Raw genomic sequence first — 16,499 nt, 5'->3', positions numbered from 1 at the left:
AGTGGGATGGCCTTCTACAGGTAGAAACTCCCACACATGAAACAGCTTTTCCCTCTGGGCACATTTTATTTCTGCCATTTCACATTTTGCCCTTGCCGGTCCAAATTCAATAATAACCGGAGGCAAATACGCAATTTTCCTTTCCCAAAGAGGAGAGCATAATCTAATGCTGCAGTGCTTAATCAAAAACTGTTTCTTGGTTTAGATCCGTGCTTCTCACACTTCAACAGGCATGTCATTATCTGGGGATCTTGTTAAAAAGTAGAACCTGATTTAGTAGGTCTGGGTTGGGTCCTGAGATTATGAGTTTCTAGGAAACTGCCAGGTGTTGATGCCGCTCCTCTGAAGACCCCTGCTTTGAATAGCAAGGGGATTAGTGTTCAGCCCAGGCTCCTTAGGGTCAGCCAGAGGGGCTGTTAATTTGCTTGCTGTTTTTGAAGAGTGATACCCAGGTGCCCAGAGATTTTGATTTGACTGGCCTAGCATTTTTTCAAGAGCTTCCTAAGTGATTTATTACATAACCAGGATTGAGAAAATAAACCCAAATTAATTTTTTTTAAACTATGAGTAGCTATCATTAGTGAGTCAGAATCGGAAACATTATAAATATGGTTTAAGTGAAATAGAATTGAACAGAACACAGTAGAGCACATTGTAGCAGTGTGAATACTGTCTGGTGAAGCTTTACAGCTATGTGTCTGCGAATATACAGTGGTCCATGTAAAACTATTGAGGTTACAGTCAAAACCTCTTGAGAAGTCTCTGTTGCAGCTACTTAACTTTGCCATCACAGTGTGAAAGTACATCTAGACACTGTGTAAGCTCATAGGCATGGTTGTGTGAAATTTGCATTTGATTCAGTTTTTTTTACATATCATAAAATATTTTCTACTGGTTACTTTTCAGCCACTTAAAAACAGAAAATTAGCCCATGGGCCCTGTCTAGATTGCCAGCCTTGACTGAGATATCTTGGTTTTTGCCCTCTGCTTGATTTAATCAGTTATAGCCGATGGCTTCCGGCCTGATCCCAAAATAGCATCCTATTATGATGACTACTTCATCCTTTGTATTTCCATTAAAAATACCTGGATTTAGAGGTGCGGCCTTTTGTGGTTGTTAGTAATAATAATAATTGTTATTGTTAAAAAAAATAGTATTTTGGACTTTAAAAATCTATGTCAGTGGGGCTCCTGGCTAGGTCAGTCAGAAGAGCATGTGACTTTTGCTCTGATGAGTTCAAGCCCCACATTGGGTATAGAAATTATTTAAGTAAAACTTTAGGGAAAAAAAATCTACGCTAAGTCCTATGTTAAATATGGCAGAGTAATTTTAGTTAAGAATAACTCAATCACTGGATAGAACACATGTGTCTTCACACTTTTTTTGTGTAGCAGAATTTCACTTTAATTATAAAATCCCAATACTTTGATTAATAAATTGTCAGTTTATCATGAAAAATAGATTTAAAGGTATGCTTTACAAATAATAGAAGACAAATAAATACCAAATGTAAGTTCCTTACCAGAAAACATGATTCTTTCCACTATTTACAGAAAACTTTTTAATTCTCTTTTGTTTTTAATTTTTTTAATATTTATATTTGAGAGAGTGTGAGCAGGGGAGGGGCAGATTGAGAGGAAGACAGAACCCGAAGCAGGCTCCAGGCTCTGAGTTGTCAGCACAGAGCCTGATGCTGGGCTCAAACTCACAAACCGTGAGATCATGACCTGATCTGAAGTTGGACAGTCAACCACCTGAGCCACCCAGGGACCCCAAAACCTCTGTTCTTGAGCAAAAGACTAAACAAGTTCGCTGAAAACCATGGTTAAAATACTACTTCTTTCCCCAGTTACTTGGGATATCCTACATTGTAGTAACCTGCTGGTGCATTTTATTTTTGGCCACTCAAGGGCCAAGAGATAAAAGGTCATTGGGTACTTGTGGGGGTGAAAAAGAGTGTTCCACTTATTTGGGTTACGATAATAAATATTTATTGAATGCTCACTGTGTACCTGGTATTAAACTTAGCCTCTGAAGAAAAGGCAGGTAAAAAAAACAGACCATAGGGGCATCTGGGTGGCCCAGTTGGTTAGGAGTCTGACTTGGCCTCAGGTCATGGTCTCACGATTCATGAGTTTGAGCCCTGTGTGGGGCTTTCTGCTCTCAGCACGGAGCCCACTTAAGATCTTCTGTCCCCTCTCTCTCTGTCCCTTCCAGTCTCGTACTTTGTCTCTCTCTCAAAAATAAATAAACATTAAAAAAACAAACAAGCAGCAGATCATGACTTCTGAGCTCCTGGAGCTTTCAATATAATGGCAGAAGCAGCTATTGAGGAGTTCCAGATAAATCTGTAATTACCAACTATGTTAAAACCAGATGGAAGTGCTGTGAAGAGAGTTTAACAAGAGGGGCCCAGATTTGAACAGGTGCTTTACGGGAGTCATCATTGAAGAGTGACATTTCAGTTGAGTCCTAGGAGAAGCAGAGATTACTTATTTAAGATGAGAGTGGAGGAAATCCCTTCCCAGGCAGGGAAGATCCTGCATGAAAACTCCGAAGGGGAAAAGCAGGTGGCAGGCAGTTTCAAAGGGCTGCGAGGCCATTGCAGCCAGAGCTAAGAGAGGCAGGGGGAGGGCTGTACAAGCTATGAGGAGAGAAATTGACAGGCCAGATCACACAGGTACTCATGGCCTGGTGAAGACACTGGCTTTTATTCTAAGGGTGGTGAGAGTGCTTATTAAGCCTTTTTTTTTTTTTTTAATGTTTATTTATTTATTTTGAGAGAGAGCGCACACATGCATGCGAGCAGGGGAGGGACAGAGAGAGAGAGAGAGAGAGAGAGAGAGAGAATCCCAAGCAGGCTCTATAGTCTCAGCACAGAGTCTGATCTGGGGCTTGATCTCACCAACCGGGAGGTCATGACCTGAGCTGAAATCAAGAGGTGGATGCTTAACTGACTGGGCCACCCATGGGCCCCTTTAAACTTTTAATATAGAGTAGTTACATGTACAGATTTGCATTTTTAGTCTTTGAGGGGGCCAAACTCATGTTTGGTTTGGTTTGGTTTGGTTTGTCTTCAGGTGCCCAAAGAGTAGCCGTTAGTAGCATATTACCTGTTGCTATTAAAATAAATGCCCTGCATCACTCTGGCTGCTGTTTATTTTATTTTTTATTTATTTTTTTAACATTTATTCATCTTTGAGAGACAGAGTGTGAGAGGGGTAGGGACAGAGAGAGAGAGGGAGACACAGGATCTGCAGCAGGCTCCAGGCTCCAAGCTGTCAGCACAGAGCCCGACGTGGGGCTCGAACTCACAAACTTAAAGATCATGACCTGAGCCACAATTAGACGCTTAACCGACTGAGCCACCCAGGCACCCCTGGCTGCTGTGTGGGAAATAGACAGGGGGAGACAGTGCCAAGAATGAAAGTGGGAAGACTTGTTGCAGGATGCTGTGCTCCCAGCAAGAGATGGTGGCATTTTGGACAAGTGACCGTGATAGAGATGGGGCGAGGAGGAAAAGAGGCGTGACGTGTTTCAGAAATAGAATAATTGGATTGATTACTGACTGCATGCAAGGAGGAGAGGAAGAGGAAAAAATTAAAGATGATGCCCAGACTTTCCTTGGATCACTATGTGAAGAGGGACATAGGAGAAGATGTAGGTTTTAAGGGATAGAGTGATCAATTTTGAAAACTTTTAATTTGAGATGTCTATAAAATGGTGAATGTGGGACATCAAGGAAGCAGGTATACAGGGCTGGAGATCAAAAGAGAGGATTAGGATGACAGTATATACAAGGCAGTCCCTGACATGTGTGTCAATTTACTTGTTGTGATGAATGCTAATTTAGTACCTATTCTATGCTGAGCAGTGCTCTAGTTACTGAGACTATAAAGAGAAAATAGGTGAAGTTTCATATATGAAGCCCTTTGAAGATATGGTACTTACATGAACCAGAACATACAGGTAGAGAGAACAGGAGAAAGAGGAGTGTCTCAAGAAGGTGATAGTTAAGGTGAAAATAAAGACCGAGAACAAGCCATTCAAAGATCTGGAAAAGTGCTCCCGACCAGGGAGATAGCAACTGCAAAGTTCCTGAAGGAGAAGTGAGCATCGTATGCTTGGGGAACAGTGAGAGACCTGGTATGGCAGGTGTGAAGTCAACAAAGAAGGAACTAGAAGAAAGAAGGGTGTGAATCATATGGAACCTTAGAGTCCATGGAATAGTTTCTCTAAGTATGGTGGGAGGTCATTAGAGGATTTTGTATAGGGAGCGATGTTATATGATTACCATTTTTCAAAAACCTGTTGAGCTTGTAGAATCTAGTGAGGAACAGGGAGATCCATCAAGATACTACTAGAATCCTCCTGTTCCTACTTTAGTGCTATGGGCTAAACTAACGTCCTACCCAAAATGTACATGTTGAAGCCCTGGCCCCCACTGTGATGCTCTTTGGAGATGGGACTTTGTGGAGTAATTAGGTGCAGATGAGGTCGTGAAGGTAGAGCGTTTATAAGAATTAGGATTTAGAGCCCTTATAAGAATAAATACCAGAGAGTTTGCTCTTTGTCTCTAGTGTGAAGACATGGTCTGAAGGAAGCCATCGGCAAGGCAGGAAGAGGGTCCTCATCCAAATCCTGATCATACCGGCACCATGATTTCAGACTTCCAGCCTCTAGAACTGTACGAAAAATCTATGCTCTCTAGGCTGACTTGTCTGTGGTATTTCTTTTTTTTTTTTTTTTTAATTTTTTTTTAACGTTTTATTTATTTTTGAGACAGAGAGAGACAGAACATAAACGGGGGAGGGGCAGAGAGAGAGGGAGACACACAGAATCAGAAGCAGGCTCCAGGCTCCGAGCCATCAGCCCAGAGCCCGACGCGGGGCTCAAACTCACGGACCTCGAGATCGTGACCTGAGCCGAAGTCGGCCGCTCAACCGACTGAGCCACCCAGGCGCCCCGTCTGTGGTATTTCTTATGGCAACCTGAGAAGACCAGTAGAGTCCAAAAGCAAAAAATGACCTGTGGAGGTTGGTAGGGCCTATTCCTTGCTGAGTAAGTAATCTGGGCAGAGTTCTGATTTCCAGTGTGATCAAAGTAGAGGGTTTCCCTGGCAAGAGCACTGGGGTTTTGACTAAGCTTGAGCTCTTGGAACAGTGAAGACAGGAGAACATCTTCTAGGCTCTGGCAGCTCCTTTCCCGTCTTTCAGTTTCCCTATCACACTTGTTTTCTGTCTCCAAAAAAGACCAAGCCATAAACGGGAGGAGAGCATTTCCACAGGTTGTGGAATTAGTTCTCCAAGGACGCTCACAACTCCATCTGCTGGTATTTAATAGATCCCTCCAAGCCAGAAAAATCTATTGATGAGTGGTAGCCTATGATCGCCATTGCAGCCATAGTGCAATGTCGTAAAATGGTTGCCTGTCATCACAGTTATGTTGCAATTGCTTCTCACTACACTGAGCACACGAAAGGTCCGTATTTCTACGCGTCAAACGGAATTTTGGTGCTGGAGCTCCTTGGAGATAACTGCTGTGAGTGAAAGGTAATACGGTGACAGTTATTACTGTCTGGAGAGTGATCGCACAAACAAGTGCCAGCTGCCTGTCCCAGTCTGGGACTGTGTAACAGAGTGGGTCTAAATCAGACTGAAAAATCAAATCAGTTAACTTTAAATTATTTAAATTTTCCAGTGAAGCAAAACTGCAAGCATGCTAGACTATTCCTAGGTTATCTGTTTCACAGCAGTGCGTTAGTGTCTATTTTTCCTTCTGAGGAATGCAGAGGCCTGAAAACACAACAACAACCCATTTTTTGTTGGATGTTTGAACCTGTCCTGTTTTATTTCTCAATCTGGATCACTGAAGAAAAGCGTCCTACCCCCGCCATATTAAGTGAATCATAGCCAATTTTGAATTACTTTCCCAGGGCTGCATCAAAGTGGCCCCCTTGACTATGAGAGTGAGAGGTTATTAAGCCTGCGGCACGCATTCATTGGTCACCTGAACCTACAGTGGTCATTATCAGAAGTAGCTGAGAAGCTGACAAGTAGCTCCAAATAGAGACTGCTACCCCAACCTTTGCTCGCCTAGTGAAATCTCCACAAAACTCGAAAAAGCCCTAAAATTCAGAGTCCCAGTTGCAGCCTAACACTGTTGTGAACTCGTGATTGCACCCCTGCATTACTGTGTCTCTGTTACTTCCCAAACTGTTTGTTCAAGGAACCCACTGAGATGGAAAGTAAACTTTCCTAATGCTGCTCAGACTTAAGGAGTGACAATGACAGAGATGGTCAAGTTTTTTTCAATTTTAGTTGAAAAAAAAAACAAAGAAGAGGTTTAGACTAGATGACCAGAGACAATCAATAGTGCTTAACAAAATATCTGTATGCTTTCCACATTCCCCAGCCTCCCTGACAGGTCTGGGCCATGTGACTAGCTCTGCACATAGGATGAGGGCAAAGGACCATGGTCACCTCCAGGCCTGGCCCCTTAAGATTCCCAGCCTGTTCCCTGTCTTGTTGTGGTGGTATAACAACAAGATGGTAGAAGTGATCACATATATATGAGACCAGCAAGGAAAAGAGAAATATGTATCTTGGTTATATTAAATCACTGAGATTTTTTAGTCTGTGTGCTGTCCTTCCCAGCACTGGTGATCCTGACTACTATGGACCAGTCTTCTGGCTGCCTTACAGAATTGGTATTCCAGCACTGTCCCTGGGTGGTGGGCCAAACTGATGAAGTAGTAGTCTTACCATGCTCAATTAGTAGTGATGTTAAGGCTTGGACTAATGGGCAGGAAAACTCAGTTAAATGCTTGCAGTTAAATGCATTATTGACCATACACACGAAGCAGTGGGATGAAAATTGTGGGAAACACCAAAAGAGTATACGTGACATTCATAGGAGATTCTATTAGAGTCAAGGGTAAAATAGTCAATGAATGAAACGGTTAAATAACAGTGGTTCTAACAAAGAAATTCAAAATCTAAGAATACCATTGTGGGTTGGACTTACCTGAAGAATCTTCAAGTAGAGTCAAAAGCATAGCACTGAATAAAACAAAAGAACAAAAGAAAAGAAAATAAAAACAGTAAATGGTTACGTGAGTCTAAAGAAGATTTTCTCTTGGGGTTTGCTCATGTTGGGTGCTAACTCTTCATTTTTTTTTTAAATATAATTTATTTTCAAATTGGCTAACATACAGTGTGTACCCTGTACTCTTGGTTTTGGGGGTAGATTCCATGGTTCATTGCTTACATACAACACCCAGTGCTCATACCAACAAGTGGGCGGTAACTCTTCAAAGCTGATAAATGTAAGGCTCAATGTCTCCATATATCGTTAGGCCTTAGAATGGCTTATAATTATTTTAAAAATCAAGAGCTTATTTTCTCATCAAAAAACCTTACTTTAGGGGCACCTGCCTGGCTCAGTTGGAAGACCATGCAATTCTTGATCTCCAGGTCATGAGTTCAAGCCCCACAGTGGGTGTAGGGATGACTAAAAAACATAAATTAATTTTAAAAATCCTTACTTTATATGATAATTTCTCAAAGATAATAATATACAAGCAGCACATAGTATGTAACAAAGGCAACTCAAAAAGAGCAAAATACCAACAGCAAATTGGAAACAAAATCCACTATAGGGGTGCCTGGGTGGCTCAGTTGGTTAAGCATCCAACTTCGGTTCAGGTCATCATCTCATGGTTTGTGGGTTTGAGCCCCACGTTGGGCTCTGTGCTGATAGCTTGGAGGCTGGAGGCTGCTTTGGTTTCTGTGTCTCCCACTCTCTTGGCCCTTCCCCCACTCATGCTCTGTGTCTCTCTGTCTCTCAAAAATGAATAAATGTTAACAAAAATTTAAATTTTTATGTATAAAAAATTAATATAAAATGCCAAGCCACAAATATGCTTAATTCCTTTCGATCATTGTGTCCATTTTTATCTTTATGCTTTAAATGCTTACCGTCAATATTTCATTCTGAATGATAGGGGCTATTTGTCCAAAACATACCTTCCTTATATGTTCTCAGAAATCAATAATCCCCTTGGAGAACCTCAAAGGAAGGTTTTTTTCAATCTCACTTAACTTTGGTGGTTGATTTTTTTTTGTTTACTGAGTGAAATATATATCTGTAGACATGATGTTATTTTATTCTTTAAGGGAATTATTGATGTGGGAAACAAAGGCAAAGGAAAAGATTAAATTTCCTTGCTACTTACAGCCCATTGACAAGTCCTTGAGGCAGGCAGAGTGACCTTCTTCTGTGAGCTCAGCTGTTTTGATGATGACACTTTGCTAAGGGACGAAAGGCAATCTTAGCTTAACATTATCCTGACCCTCCAGGATCCTGTAAGTCTTTTTTAACATATAACAATTACTTTGGAAACTTACTTTATCTCAACCCCTCAAGGTCTATGTTGGCAATCATCCCCAAAGCATATAGCTCATTGATACACATCTGAAGGGTCTCATGACTAAGGTTTTATTAGATAGTAATAAATGACTTTTTTGTAACAAGAGCTACCCCCCTCAAGGTCCTGGGAATCTTGCTTCCAAGATTACTTAGAGACTGACTCCATTCCTAACCCCCTCCCAACCTAAAAGTGTGTAATTAGTCACCTGTTAAAACTCCAGTGCTGGGCCCCTGGGTGGCTCAGTTGGTTAAGTATCCAGCTTCGGCTCAGGTCCCGATCTCACAGTTTGTGGATTTGAGCCCCGAGTCGGTCTCTGTGTTAACAGCTCAGAGCCTGGAACCTGCTTCAGATTCTGTGTCTCCCTCTCTCTCTGCCCTTCCCCCACTCATGATCTTTCTCTTTCTCTCTCAAAAATGAATAAACATTAAAAACAAACCAAAACCAAAACAAAACCCCAAGGCAGCTCTATCTGCCCACAGGTCCTATCCCTGTGCTTTAATAAAACTACCTTTTTGCACCAAAGAAATCTCAAGAATTCTTTCTTGACCGTTTGCTCCAAACCCCAACATTTCCACATTATTATCACATTATTTTTTTTTTGAATTGTGGAAGTCTATATTTGTACAGACTTTTTAACTGATGTTATCTCATAATAGTCCAATAAGGAAGTTTATTTATAATTCCTATGATGCAAATACTAAACCTGTTTACATTTAGTGTAAGATAAAACTAGACTCCAGTTTGTATTCTCTGACTCTAGATCCCTTTGTCACCTTTTGTTCCATGAAACATTCAAAACTAGAAGAACACCCATTTTATTAAATGTCTACTTGAGCAAAGCAGATAAGTAGCAGATAACCTGATTTAAACATAGAGAAGTAAAGACAAAATAGAAAAAGTTTTTTTTTTTTATTGACTCAATTGAAATGGCACAAAGTTAGTGGCATTGGAATACAAAATACTTCATTTAAATTACAAATTATAAGAAAGTTCTAAAGAGAACTAGTTGGAAAGTAGGACTGAAACAGCATGTATCCACAGATTGTCTAAAAAGGTGTTGTTGGTTTTCAGATGAGTCCCATGTATCCAGTCAATCAGTGCTTAATACCTTTGTTGTGTTTACATCTCTCTTTCTAGGTACTAGTGATACTAGTGATCCTACTGGATCCTATTGGATCCTATTGGTGCCTGTTATCCTCAGGCTGTTTTTTTTTTTTTTTCCCTTCTAAAGATTGATTGAATTTCTTTTGAGGAATAGGTGATCCATGGTGTTACATTAGTTTTAGGTGTACAACACAGTGATCTGACAAGTCTCTACACCAGCCATGCTCAGCACAACCATAGCTATCATTCTCCCCAGGCTTTTTCATCTTCAGTGTCTTCCCCTTCATCACAACCATCCCCCATGTTTATGGACATTTTCATGTTTCTTCCTAGGAAAGTCTTTCCTACATCCTACATTTCTTTCCATCTCCCGCCATTTTGCAAAATTTCTAAAAAGAATAGTGACATTTGCTGGTTTCACATCATTGCCTTCCCCACATTCACCATAACCTGGCTTTCATTCTTGACACAATTCCACTAAACTTTTACCCAGGAGGTCTCCAAGATCTTGTGTATCACCAATATAGAAGTCTCTGGGTCTGACTGTTGAAGTATTTTACATGCTTGGTTGCATGTTATGATTGTACCGTTCTGGACTTGGGACATTGCTTCAGAAGTGCTTTCCTCCTACTCCGCCCATCTCTTTTTTTAGTTGGTTGGATGCTGAAATGGAAGTGGCCCCTAAGCTTCCATACCTGGCCCTCCTTTCTACGAACACTGAACAATCTCTGTTGCTTTCATTCAGGCTTCTACTGGGACCTCTATACATTGATGAAACAATGCAATTTATCCCCTTTTCTGATCTTTGCCAACCTGAGCCTATATTTCTTTCCAAATGAAGACTCACCATTTCCACTTGGATGTACCTTGGTCTCCTCAGTATCAGCATTCCCAAAACCAAACTTTTTTTTCCTCCCAATTTTTCTTCTATGTTGTGCCCCTCTTGGGTGACTAGCATTACCATGTCTCTACTCATCCAAGATAACCCAAGTCATCTCTGATGTTTGTGTACCCCTCTTTGATTTCTCAAATTAAAAAAAAATTTTTTTAATGTTTATTTATTTTAGAGAGAGATAGAGTGTGAGCAGGGGAAGGGCAGAGAGAGAGGGGGACACAGAATTTGAAGCAGGCTCCAGGCTCCTTGCTGTTAGCACAGAGCCCGGTGTTTCTCATATGCTTGCTCTCTTCTTTATTTCTTCTGGCTCCACTTTAGCTCAGACTCTCACCATCAGTGTCCTAGACAATCTTGAGAGCCTCCTAATGTGTCTCCCTGCTTCTAGTCTTTCCTAATCTGGCACATCCTTATGATGATCTATTAGCATTAAAACTTATCTGTCATCAAATGTTAAGGTTGAATTCAGTGTCATCACAATAACATTTTTGGTAGGAGACCCCTCCACCAGCACTGTTTGGTTAAAAGACTACATAAAACCTCATCTGTTTTCCACATGACTTCTGACCAGAGTAATATTTATAAAGAGAAAATATGTTCCATTACCCCTGCTTAAGACTCTTTAGTGCTATACTGTCTTCAGAATCAAGGGAAGGAGAACAAAGGTCTTAACTTCTACTCCATTCTCATTGTCCCACCTGTCTTATTTTTCTGCTAATTTGTGTTTAACTTCCAGAGATCACTGTGCTCTTTAATAACTCTGGGTCTCATACATTCTGTTTTCCTGCCCAGAATGCCCTCTGCCCACCTGTTCTTTGCCTGCTAGATGTCTATTCCTTCCCCATTAGTTTGCCTCTGTATACCTCTCTAGGCTCATATCTCCAACATCCTCCTTAAAGTAAACGCTTCCCAAATTTCTAATCTTTTGACATTGCTCTTTCCTGCTTGGGAGCTTTTGTACCTGAAATTCTGCCTTGAATACCCTTTCCCTGCTTAGCTTGCTTGACACTTAGCCTTCAAAATTTAATTCAGATGTCATCTCCTGTATGCCTGACTCCCAGGCCATCTTCTGAACTTGGATTATAGCACATTTCACCACTACCAAAGCACTGTACTGTATACTGCTTACTAAAGATAGTTTCCCATTTGATTTTTACTGCAGTGTTTTAGGGCACTAGTAGCTAGCATAGGAGATAAACTCCTACATCTAAGTAGCTAAATGCAGTAGAGATTTATTTCTTGCCTCAGTGAAGTCCAAAAGAGACGTTTCTGATTGTCAGGTGACTCTACTCCAAGCACAAGTTGGGGTCTCAAGTTCCATCTGGTGGTTTAGCCAGTTTCAGTAAATGTTTACTTTGTAAAGGGAAAGAGGGCACCTGGGTAGCTCAGTTGGTTAGGCTTCTGATTTCGGCTCAAGACATGATTTCATGGTTTGTGGGTTTGAGCCCCATGTCGGTTTCTGTGCTGACAGCTCAGGGCCTGGAGCCTGCTTCAGATTCTGTCTCTCTCTCTCCCTCTCTCTCTCTCTCTGCCCTTTCCCTACTGGTGCTCTGTTTGTCTCTCTCTCCCTCTCTCATAAATAAATAAACATTAAAAAAAAAGAAGAAGAAAGAAAAAGGGGAAGGAAGTGTGGCAGATCGGGTCTGCTACTGTCATATAGGACTTATGCCCTACTCCCCTAAGCCATGGGGCTCAGACACGGGGCCACACCTAAATAGAGAGGCTGGGAAAGTGGTCTAGGTCTGTATCTGGGCAAAGAGCAAATGACTTGGTGAGCTGAGCAGTCAGCTAGTCTCTGCTAGAGCTGGACACTGCCTTTATCTAACACCAGTGCTGCTCATAGTCCTGACCCGTAGTTGTTGAAGGAATGAGTAAATGAAAGATAATAGATCTTTAAATTCTTAGCACTGAGCAGACTATTCCAATAATCCATAAAATAGCCCCTAGAGGATCTAGGGAGATTCAGAGAGGGACCAGAAGGGATTCTTAAGGAACTGAAAATGAGGTCTCTGTGGAATAATTAAATGTTTTGGATTGCTCTTCGTGAAATAGCGTAAGAAAAAAGTCATCATACTCTTAAAAGTTAGCAAAGGCTAACGAAAGTACTCCAGATATTACACTTATTTCTACCACCAAGCTTTGTTGGTTGGTTGTTAAAGGGTTTGCTGAGGTATAACTAGGGTTTCTAACAAGAAACAGTGCCTATCATGATTGTTAAAAAATTTGTAGGTTGTAGGAGATTTGCAAAAGGAGGTCATGATAGGTAAATCTTAAGTAATACCTTATCTATGGATCTTTGGAAATGGCAGGTGGGGAGATATTTATCTTTTTTTTTTTTTTAATAATTGTAGAAATTAAAGTTAACTTTTCAGATTAAAAAATAAAATCTGAAGGATGCCTGGGTGGCTCATTCGGTTAAGTGTCCGTCTTCAGCTCAGGTCATGATCTCAATGGTTGGTGAGTTTGAGCCCTGCATCGGGCTCTGTGCTGGCAGCTCAGAGCCTGGAACCTTCTTTGGATTCTGTCTCCCTCTCTCTCTGCCCCTCCCCCACTCACACTCTGTGTCTCTCTCTCTCAAAAATAAATAAGCAAAATTTTTTTAAAAAATAAAATCAAATCTGAAATAGGAATTTACCCTCTTGATGCTGTTCAAAAATTACTTTTTCTGGTTACTTTTACTGTGTATAATAAAAGATGAGAAAAGTTAGGCATTATGAATTAGGGTGGAATTTCTATAAGATTCTCCTTATCAGTTCGTTCTCAGTTATGAGAGAGTTAGAAGAAAAAGTGTTTGACACCTTCGTTGGTTTAAAGTTCTGAGGTGGAGGTTTCAGTCCTAGAAAATGTCTTTCTCTAAGCTCATGGTCAGAGCATGGTCAGAAGCACTTTTTTTTTTTTTTTTTTTTTTAAATTAGAGAGTGCACACACACCAGCTGGGGAGGAGGGGCAGTGGGAGAGAAACAGAAAGAATCCTAAGCAGGCTCAGCACAGAGCCCAGTGTGGGTCTCCATCCCATAACCATGGGATCATGACCAGAGCCAAAATCAAGACTCGGACCCTCAGCCAATTGAGCCACCCTGGCACCCCAAATATTTCCCCTATTTAAAGAAATTCTGGGGTGCCTGGGTGGTTTCCTCAGTTAAGCATCTGACTCTTGATTTCAGCTCAGATCATGATCTCGCGGTTTGTGAGTTCCAGCCCTTTGTTGGGCTCTGTGCTGGCAGCATGGAGCCTGCTTGGGATTCTGTCGCCCTCTCTCCCTCTGTCCTTCCCAGCTTGCTCTCTATCTCTCTTTCAGAATAAATAAAAGTAAACTTAAAAAGAGTTCTTAATAAAAAGGAAAAGAAATTCTTACCTTATAATAAAGTAGTGGGCAGAATATTAGGGGTGAGGTGGATAGTACTTAATATTAGCCTCAGGTACACATAGATCATTCACTCAATGTATTTTCAATCACCTGTGGAAAATTCCATGCTCATTACGGGGGTTATATTATGTTCTATTATATTGACTATTATATAGGATATATATAGAATATTATATGTGTAATAGAGAATAAAATAGATACAATCCCTCCCTTCATGGAGCCTAAATTATAGCAGGAGAGACAGATATGAAACGACTAAATCCTTGTGTGGTTGGAATTGTGATAAATGGTAGGAAGAAGTACAGAAAACTGATGGAGTATAATCAAGGGAGACTGTCTTGGTTTGGGGGGAATCAGGGAAAATCTTTCAAGTGCCATTGAGTAGAGCATTGAAGGATGATGGGCTGAGAGAAAGCTGGGGCAGGGGGCGAGCAGAGTAAGGTCTGTTTCCGGCAGAGGAATTTCTTTGTTCAGAGACCCAGAGAAAACCAGTATAGCTGGATACTGGCTAGGAGAGGTAGGCTGGGTCCATGATAAGATTTTAGGCTTTATCTTTATAGCAGTGGCTGAACACAGAAGGGATTCAAACAGGGAAGTTAATTGATTTTGTTTGTATTTTATATCTTAGCGCATTCTGGCTGCACCTAGGAGAATGGTTTGGAGGGGCAAGTTGCTGGGGAGACAAGACCTTTCACATTGGCTCACAGTAAACCATGACGGAGGCTTGACCGGAGCATGCAGGGGGCATAGCAAATGGCTGGGCTCACAGATTCCTTCTGAATTCAGGAAATTTCTTACTTTCCTATGAAATCGGCTATGGGTTCTAAAGAATATTTGCTATGTTTTACTAGTGTTTTTGTTTTTAGAGCACTTAGATCACAAGTCTACTTAAAAGTCTTCACTTTTTGGGGCACCTGGCTGGCTCAGTCGGTTAAGTGACCAACTTTGACTCATGTCATGATCTCACAGTACGTGAGTTTGAGCCCTGCGTTCGGCTCTGTGCTGACAGCTCAGAGCCTAGAGCCTGCTTCAGATTGTGTGTCTCCCCCTCTCTCTGCCTCTCCCCCTCTTGGGCTTTGTCTCTCTCAAAAACAAATAAACATTAAAAAAAAAAAGTCTTCACTTTTTATGGTTTTGTTTGAAGAAAGGATTTCACGTTTAATAAATGTGAGAAAATTGAGACCTAGGGAAATTGTAATTACTCAGATTCCTCTAGCTATCCAGTGAGCAGTAGAGCTGAGGTAGCATCCAAGTTGTTTACTCTGTCAGTTCACATTAAGCTACATCTCTCCTGTTCTCATACAATAGTGGGGGGCAGGGGGAAACCAGCCAACTTCCTTTCAAGGCAAATATGGTGTCTGCCTTGGTCAGGTGAGCTGTCAGCGACTCAGCCCACAGCTTCAGAAAAATAACCCAAGCCTAAACTAGAGCGTTTTTCTCTCAGCCCTCACAGCATAGTGAGGACTTTGACGATAGTCATAACTCTTATGCATGGCCTTTTATATTTTAAGTTTGTAACAAATCTAGACCTTTATTCCTCATCTGCAATGCTTTCTCAGTTCAGTGAAGAGCATCTAATTTTTAAAGGCCAAGCTATAGTGCAACTGAAGCTGATGGAACAGAGAAGTGTTTCATCAAGTCAAACGTTACGTAAGATTAAATTGCAAAGAGAGTAATAAACATTTTTATGTTACATGTAAATACTGTCAAGTCAGCTTGAAGCTGCTTCTTAAAATTTAGTGTGCTTAAAAAATGTGCTATTTTAAATAACTATACTCCACTTATTGTATTTAGTATCGGGAGTCCTTTCCCTATCCCTGCCCAAGTGGTTCCTAGGAATGCCCTCTGCTCCCCTCCTTAGCATGCTGGCCAGGCATCTATTTAGGGCAGGAAAGCCTCAAGACTTGGATAGGACCAGAGGTGAGAAAAGAAAAGGGAGTCCTCTTCCTCTTCAGGAGGGAAGAGACAAGTTTGTTAAAAATATAAAAGGAGGGACACTTGGGTGGCTCAGTCGACTGAGTGTCTGGCTTCAGCTCAGGTCATGATCTCGTGGTTTGTGAGTTCAAGTTCCACATCAGGCTCTGTGCTGTCAGCGCAGAATGTGCTAGCATCCTCTGTCCCTCTCTCTGCCCTTCCCCTGCTTGCACTTTCTCAAAAATAAATAAACATATAAAAAAAATAGAAAAGGAAGAGTATCTAAAGGATCAAGGAACTGGAGAAAGAGGAAGGCGGTGGGGAGAATGGATGGAGATGGGAGGCAGAAGGCTGCAGAGAGAGTAAGATACATCTCATTATGTCTTTTCTTTCCCCAAACTCTCAGTTGTCTTCTCACTTAGGAACACATTCAGTTTAGCTTAAGTGAAAAAGAGAAGTTTATTGGAAGGACACAAAAAATACCTAATACAAAACATAGTTAGACTACAGGAGGGACTAGCAAATAAAATAGCAAATTGAGGGGCACCTGGGTGGCTCAGTTGGTTGAGCATCTGACTTTGGCTGAGGTCATGATCTCGTGATTTATGAGTTTGAGCTGCACGTTGGGCTCTCTGCTGTCAGCTTGGAGCCTGAGACTGCTTCAGGTTCTGTGTCTCCCTCTCTCTCTGCCTCTCTTCTGCTCACGCTGTCTCTGTCTCTCTCTCTCTCAAAAATAAACAGTTAAAAATTTTTTTTAAAGTAGCAAATTGACAGGCTCCGAGGAAAATTC

General features: G+C 41.3%; 1 long non-coding RNA gene across 1 annotated transcript; it reads right to left on the bottom strand.

Moving 5' to 3' along the window:
- Positions 1 to 7,033: 7,033 nt before the first annotated feature.
- Positions 7,034 to 8,758, bottom strand: LOC128778361 (uncharacterized). The gene is made up of 3 exons (XR_008423960.1): positions 8,638 to 8,758; positions 8,238 to 8,313; positions 7,034 to 7,062 (listed from the first exon to the last, which is right to left on the bottom strand). It is a non-coding gene; the product is annotated as an uncharacterized LOC128778361 (long non-coding RNA).
- Positions 8,759 to 16,499: the final 7,741 nt, after the last annotated feature.

This window comes from Panthera pardus, unplaced genomic scaffold, assembly GCF_024362965.1.
Source record: "Panthera pardus isolate Hobbes unplaced genomic scaffold, ASM2436296v1 HiC_scaffold_2, whole genome shotgun sequence".
NCBI lineage: Eukaryota > Metazoa > Chordata > Mammalia > Carnivora > Felidae > Panthera > Panthera pardus.
The sequence above is the reverse complement of the archived record's forward strand: the minus strand, read 5'-3'. Positions and strand labels throughout refer to the sequence as shown.